Below are 7980 nucleotides of genomic sequence, written 5' to 3' on the forward strand. Positions count from 1 at the left end.
CATGCACAGTCCTAAATATTTATTTTTGTATGTGGTAGTTACCAGACGGACTTGAGTAAAACCCTAATAGAGGAATTAAAATGATACATGATACCTAATTGAACAGCAAAAAAAAAGAGTATATATATATATATATGTGTGTGTGTGTGTGTGTGAGTTATGCCCAAACTCATCCACGAGCCAATACTTTTATTGCATATTCTGCAGATTAATATGTTAAAAATATATAGTGAAATTCGATGTACATACCTTTTTTGTTGTTATCTGCTTGATGTGTATATAGGCTGAAATGGAACTACGGTATTCGATTTCACTATGAACACACAGAAAACAGATCGCACTCTGTATCTCAGCCACGATGCAACTGTCTGTTCACGACCCTAGAGATGACAACATTCTCTTGCAGCTATAGCGGAAGGTCTTCACAATGAAGAAGGGACCCCTCTAGCTTACTTTTGAATAGCCAATCTGTCATTGTTCTGTCCTTTTTAATTTCTTTTTATTGCTAGTGGGGTGGTACTAAGCCCCTTGTACTGCGGCCACTTCTGGCCTATTGTACCAGCCCCTGATGATAGGTGAGGGTGATTGTGGAGCTATTGGTGGAATGAAGATTGGCAGGGGAAACCGAAGTACTCGGAGAAAACCTGCCCCAGCGTCACTTTGTCCACCACAAATCCCACTTGACCAGACCAGGGATCGAACTTGGGCCACCGCGGTGGGAAGCCAGCGACTAACAGCCTGAGCTATGGCGCGGCTCATCTTCTGTCCTTTAGTCAAAGATTCGAAAATCCCAAGTGTGTAAGCAGAGCGAGCAGAAGACCAGTGATTTTATTGCTTCCATCTATTTTATGACACCAGGGACTGCTAAAATTTGGCAAATGTTACAATCAAAAATTAATTTATAATGCAGAACATCTCTGTGAAGAGCTGGGAAACCATTTTTGCAATACGCATCAAAATTAAAAGAAAAAGAAATCAAAATAGAGTACAACTCTTCGTATGAAAATTTTCATATCATCCGTTATAATATGCGACACAATGTTCTTTGCTGATACAAACAAAGTTAATTCCATCCATTTATCATAAAAATCGAGTTACGAGATACAGCATTTTTAAACACAATGCTTAAAATTTTAAGCGCTCTAACAGGAACGGACATTTAAACGCAGAGTAGCAACGGGCATTTAAATAAACTCCGGCCAGCTCAAGCTTACCACCATTTCAGAAGTCCGGCCTTTAAAGGAATGTTATATATATATATATATATATATATATATTCACCAAGCAGCACCCGTTGTTGGCCGAATGTTGTACACGTGGTCATCGATTTACGAGCGGTTTCCGTTCTGACAGGTGTAAGTCGATCTGGTCATAAGTCGGCCATATATTTATTAACAATATTTTTTAACATTTCTAATCTTTGTATCAGCTTTATAATTTATTTTTAAAAACTTTTACATTTTAATCGTTTTTATTTTTCATTTTTTGTGGTCGTAAATGCGGCCGGTCCTAAGTCGACGACCAAGTTGGTGTGTGTGTGTGCGCGCGCGCGCGCGAGTGTATATATATATATATATATATGCGGCAGGACACGTGCTCTCTTTGGGAGTGACAGTTTGATCTTGGGTTTGAAACCAAAACACACACACACAAGGTCACGTGAGACGTTCATTTATTAGCTCTGAACAATGAAATCGTTCATCAGTTTTTGAGGTCGCTGCCCATCGCCCTGAAGGGGCTTTCCATGAGGTTTTAGTCTCGAGTGTTCAGGTTTACTATAGCTGCGTGATGTTAAGGGTTGCATGGGAGGGTTCCAACGCTTCCATAATCTCATCCCCAATACCTCCTGCCCTAACCTATAAAATGAATTCAGAGGAGCGGTTTGGACAACCCAATAAGGGGATAATAAGAAACTAAAATGCTATATTTTTTACTACACTACTACGCTTTCCATCAGGTTTCAGTCTTGAGTGTTCAGGTTTTATTCTACAGGTGGCGCTACAGTTTTTATTTCATATTTTCTTCTTAACTCACACTCGATCAGCTTGGTCCCAAGTTATTAAAATTTTGTTCCCATCTGTCCAAAGTATTATAAATTTCTTTATGCGTGACCTACACGTCACATTCCTAGTCTCGTGAATGAAAATTTTCTACCATAAAATGTAACTCCACTGCAACCATTCAATAATCCTTTCATAAACTGAACTCTTGCTTCACATTGCATTATCTCATTACAATAGCCTTCAGTGTCCCCATTTTCTAGTACTCTCACACAGATATTTCAACTTCTTCCTCGACAGGATTACTTCATTCACCTGTCCCTTCTTACTTGCTAATATCAAATTAATATACTCATACTTGTACTTACCTTTCTTGACACTTTCACCACCCATATTTCTGATCATGTCCGTTTGTATCTCACACTTGCCATACCACTAACATATTTCCACAACACTTCACACTCCAAAATTTCGCTGTAATTTGACCAAGCTTCAACACTTCACATAATTTCCGACTGCAGTGCCCGCTTTGCATTCCGGTGGAATCCTGTATGCCCTTACTGCGATGAAAAACATTTCCTACAAAAATTGCAGTTCATGCAGCCACTTTTCTACCATTTGTGACACACCATCCAAACCTACATGTGACAACACAAAACCCTCCAGGATTGCCAGGCTATGGATGTATCCTAAGCATCTGCACCAAGTACATAATATCCAGGTACTGCGCAACTTTGTACATCAAGTGCTCAGCCTTCACAATATTTATACACTACAAACAGATCATATGAACTGCAAAACTAGCTATACTCTATGCATTAAATTATAATAAATGTGATACATCACTGACCTCTATTTTCATTCAAATCACCTTCACCATTCTTCCATGATATATATATGCAGTGTCTGTCTTGCAGTGCATCCACTTTTACCTGTCACTTCACAACATGTTTCGGCAACATAGTGCCATCATCAGGTGCTCCATTTACACTAATCTATTGCATTGCATGCCATTATGTCAATGTAAAATTATTTAAAAAGTATTTTAAAATACTCATCAGTTATAATTTTTTTTTTTTTATTACAACACCTGCAGCCAAAAAGGGAACACGCATCACGAGACACGATACACATGGCATATAAGATGAACGACTCCCATAGTGGAGGAACCATGCGCGGGTTTTGAATTGGGACAGATAAGATGAATATCTTAACAAGATTTTAGTATACAAAAAAAAAATTATTATAATTGATGAATATTTTAAAATACTTTTTAAATAATTTTACATTGACATAATGGCATGCAATGCAATAGATTAGTGTAAATGGAGCACCTGATGATGGCACTATGGTGCCGAAACACGTTGTGAAGTGACAGGTAAAAGTGGATGCACTGCAAGATGGACACTGTGTATATATCATGGATGAAAATCAGTGCAACAGGACGCTAAAATACAACATTATTCACCATTCTGACTGTCATTTCAAAGTTCAGTATCTACCTTACAACCACTTGTGCAACAAGACTCACACCATGATTCACTTCCCCTCACCATTTGCTGATTACTACCAGCAATATTCATTTCAGTATTCCATATTAACGACTTGCAACCATGAATCACTAATTCTGTCTACACATTCATATTATGTCTCTTAACTTTAGCTAAGAAACTTGTATGATACTGGAGGATAAATATAGAAGGATAACGTATTGGCCATTGCTAAGAATAGGCATCCACAAACAAAAAATCACACTCAAAGAGAAGACTCGTGTATTGCTTACAAACACTGCACAAACAAATTAATCCAGCACTTTATACATGTCACAATTCAATACAATACATTATTGCCATCAAACATTCAGACAGAATGCTGCTACACAAGCCTTCCAGACCTCAGCTCAAGATCCACACAGATCAAGAACCTCACACACAACATGGCAACATTCCTGAAAACTAACCAGCCCTTCAACAGGATGGCACGCTGAAAAGTAACACATCTTTTCTTGCACCAAACCCAACCACAGGGCAGTGTAATCTCTGCTGTATTAATTCAATTACATTTTCCTCAACTTATGTTCATCTTCATATACATCCTCTACACATCCCTCAATTACAGCTGTAAAAATGTTGCAGTATACAGAGATGCGAGTGGAATGTAGTCTGTCCAGTGATCTAGATCCTCACTCTGCAAATCTTTCCACTCATCGACATTCACTGGCGATCATCACCACCACCATCTTCGCCATCATCCCCTCCACCATGACTTCCACCACCTCCATCACCACACCCACCACTATCACCACCACACATCACATGATGAAGTCAAGAGGGTGGTAGAGATGTCCTTCCATCCACAATATGCAGACATCTGATTTAATGCACATTTCCAAATACCCCAGCACTCACAAAACTCTGTTGACTGCTGGCGATCATGTTCACAATTGTGTACAGTCGCACCAAACATTAAAATTTATCCATTTTGTCTCAATAAAATACTTTTTTTTTTTTCCTTTTCAGCTTGCCCTCTTACATAAAATTTATGCAACTTGCCACTCTTCAAATAAATTGAGATCGACAGACATAAATACTTACACACTACTGCACTCAGAAGAGTATTACAAACTGTGAAACAAATATGAACTATATGTATTCAAAAAAAAAACAAAAAACAAAACAAAAACAAATTCAACAGATCGTAACACATACAGTATTGTGTCACCCACCTACAGCATTAGCACATATTTATGCAACACAGTGAACACGACTTCCTATCTTATTATAGGACTGAAATCCATCACATTTTTCTGAACTGAAATACCACCAATATTAAGAATCCTTGCTCTGTATATACAAAATTCATACACTCAGCATACTGACACAATTCGTCCAATCATCTCCCGATGAATGACACGTTTTCAAGTACAATAAAGACGTAACAATACACCATCATAAATAAATATAAATATCATGATGGAAAATACTGATAGCTCTTGTCCTCAGAAACTGCATTCACACCATTACAATAAATATTACATGATAATATCAACATTAACAGAAACTGGTAACACACACAATCCATATGCTCTGCAACTGAGGCAGCAAGTAGAACAGAAATTCATGCAATTATAACAGTAGTTGATTCTATACGTAAATATGCGGGACATTCTTTTCATAACTTCATAACTGACAAATTGACAATGATTATGAGAATGTCTCATTTGGTAACGAACATATTTCTGTCTACAGGTATGTTGAAATATTTTTCCAAACAGCAATAACAAAATTAGAATCCACATAAAAGTACATAGCACTTTCAAGAACTCTATCAATCAATGATAGCCAGCCATACACGATAAAGTTCTTATATATCCATTAACTTCTGGTTATCAAAATAAGCAATACAATCTCAGGTACAAGTTTTGGCATTACACTTATTACAATATCAAAACAGACAACCATAAAAGTAAGTAAAAAAGTAAAGCTATCCCTGTAACAGGCCGTGAAGGCCCATGGGGTTGTGAGATGTTGAGAGTCCCACATTATCTAGACAATCGGCTCAAAGATGGCAGTAAGGTTGCCAGCCTTACGTGCCAGCCATGCTTACCTCCCCAGGAAAATTATTTATTTAATTCGTGGTACTCATTTCTGTCAGAGGCTGAGTGAACCCCAGGGCCATAGTGCGGCCGGAAGGAATACGTCAACTGAAAAAAATCCAGTGACCTCATCGGTATTTGAACCCATGACCTTCTGACTTGTAGCATAATGCCTTAATCACTACCCTACAGCGTACTCATGTGTATGGTGAGGTATAGTGCAAAGTGAACCTCATACAAACCAATAGGCTAAATTCATAAAGCTCATGGCAGTAAGTATACCCACCTTGACCCTTTCTGTTCTACGGATGTATATGTACTTTCCTCGACATGTTAGCTCAGGTTAGTTTTGTTAGCTTTGATTATGTTAGATTAGGGCAGGTTACATTAAGTTAGACTACATTCTGTTATAATTTGTATTTTGTCTCAAACTGTCCGAAGACTTGGTCCACATATGGTTAATGGCATATACTTCTACCATGAATATTGATATACTGTACTAGGCTGAAATCATTTTCTTCCTTTGCCATCTAAATGAATACCCCCCCCCCCCTCCAGTACCCATTTTTCTTTTGGACAAAATAAATCTAAATTTCTTACATATAATTCAAACACAGGTCATTCATTTAGACCAACTCACACTTCAAGCATCATAATGATGATATCTGAAGAGATATTGATCTATATTTATGAGACATACATTTCTAAGGCCAGTTGCAAGACCGGTATCTTGTGGCGGAGAGATGCGGTAGTTTACCCATTGCATCTGTAGCACTGGCAGATGAACCTCTTACACAACTGCTGCACTTCTTCCAGTGCTGGAAATCCTCATCCAGGCTTCCCGTGACATATGACTGTCAACAGGGAGGCATGTTTCTGTGATTGGTGATGGTTACAATGACATACAGATGCAGGTCTGCATACACTGAATCTCCTATTTAAGGTCTCTTTGCCAAGAAGTGGATTCTTGCGTGCATGTAATTTAACAATGAGGTTACTGACACATCACCAAAACCAAATGTTACCTGAGGTTAATCTCGCATCAAAGAGCACTGATGAGGGTTTCACTGTATTTCAGTTCCCTGCACATTGTTCCCTCTCAGGTCTTGGATCATCTCTTTATAAGCCTTCTGAAAAACAGTCATCTTCCCCCTATTAACTCTGCAAGATCTTGCTGTGCATATGTCCAATGGACATGGAAGACCGCCAGTCACTTCAGCCCCTCATGGATGTGGAGAGACAGCTCATTTTCAAACAAGACGCTGCTGCACCATCATCTCGCCAGTCTACAACAAACAGTAAAATTACTTGGTAAAAGCTAATATATGTTAATATTATATAGTGTCACTATTATATTTAACCTTTAAGTGCTGAAGTGCCCCGTTTGTGCCAGTCATGAGTAAGGTCGTCGTGGCCAAAGTACCCCGTTTTGGCCAGTCAGACAGTTAAACTCCGCTAGTGGAAGCGTGCGCACACGCCGCTAGTAGAAGCGCATGCACAGTCCTAAATATTTATTTTTAAATGTAGTAATTACCAGACCGACTTGAGTAAAACCCTAATAGAGGAATTAAAATAATACCTAACTGAACAACAGCAAATAAAAATATACATATGAGTTATGCCAAAACTTATCCATAATCCAGTAATTTTATTGCAGATTCTGCAGATAGGTATGTTAAAAATATATTGTAAAATTCGATGTACATACCTTTTTTGTTGTTACCTTCTTGATGTATATATAGGTTCAAATGAAACTACAGTATTCGATTTCACTACGAATGCACACAAAAGAGATCGCGCTCTGTATCTCAGCCACGATGCAGCTATCTGTTCATTCAAATAGAAGGGGCAATAAGCTTTTGCAGCCCTAACGGAAGGTCTTAGCACTGAAGAAGGGACCCCTATAGCTTTCTCTTGAATAGCCATTCTTTCATTCTCCTGACCTTCAGTCAAAGATTCGAAAATCCGAAGGGTGTAAGCAGCGTTAGTAGAAGACCACATGATTTTATTGCTTCCATCTGTTTTATGACACCAGAGACTGCTAAAATTTGTCAAGTGTTACAAACAGAAATGAATTTATAATGCAGAACAACTCTGTGAAGAACTGGGAATCCATTTTTGCAGTACGCATCAAAATTAAAACACAAAAAATTGAAAATAGAGTATAACACTTTGTATTAAAAATTTCAAATCTTTCGTTACAATATGCGACACTATGTTCTTTTCTGATATAAACAAAGTCAATTCCATCCATTTATCATAGAAATTGAGCTAGATAGAGCATTTTTAAACACAACGCTTAAAACTGATTAAGCGCCTAACAGGAAAGGACATTTAAACGCAGAGTAGCAACGGGTATTTAAACGAGCACCAGCAGAGGGCATT

General features: G+C 38.1%; 1 long non-coding RNA gene across 1 annotated transcript; it reads right to left on the minus strand.

The window, feature by feature from the left end:
- Positions 1–6165: 6165 nt before the first annotated feature.
- LOC111861244 lies at positions 6166–6963 on the minus strand. The gene is made up of 2 exons (XR_002842202.2): positions 6621–6963; positions 6166–6449 (listed from the first exon to the last, which is right to left on the minus strand). It is a non-coding gene; the product is annotated as an uncharacterized LOC111861244 (long non-coding RNA).
- Between the last annotated feature and the right edge of the window lie 1017 nt (positions 6964–7980).

This window comes from Cryptotermes secundus, unplaced genomic scaffold (genome assembly GCF_002891405.2).
Source record: "Cryptotermes secundus unplaced genomic scaffold, Csec_1.0 scaffold4717, whole genome shotgun sequence".
Lineage (NCBI taxonomy): Eukaryota > Metazoa > Arthropoda > Insecta > Blattodea > Kalotermitidae > Cryptotermes > Cryptotermes secundus.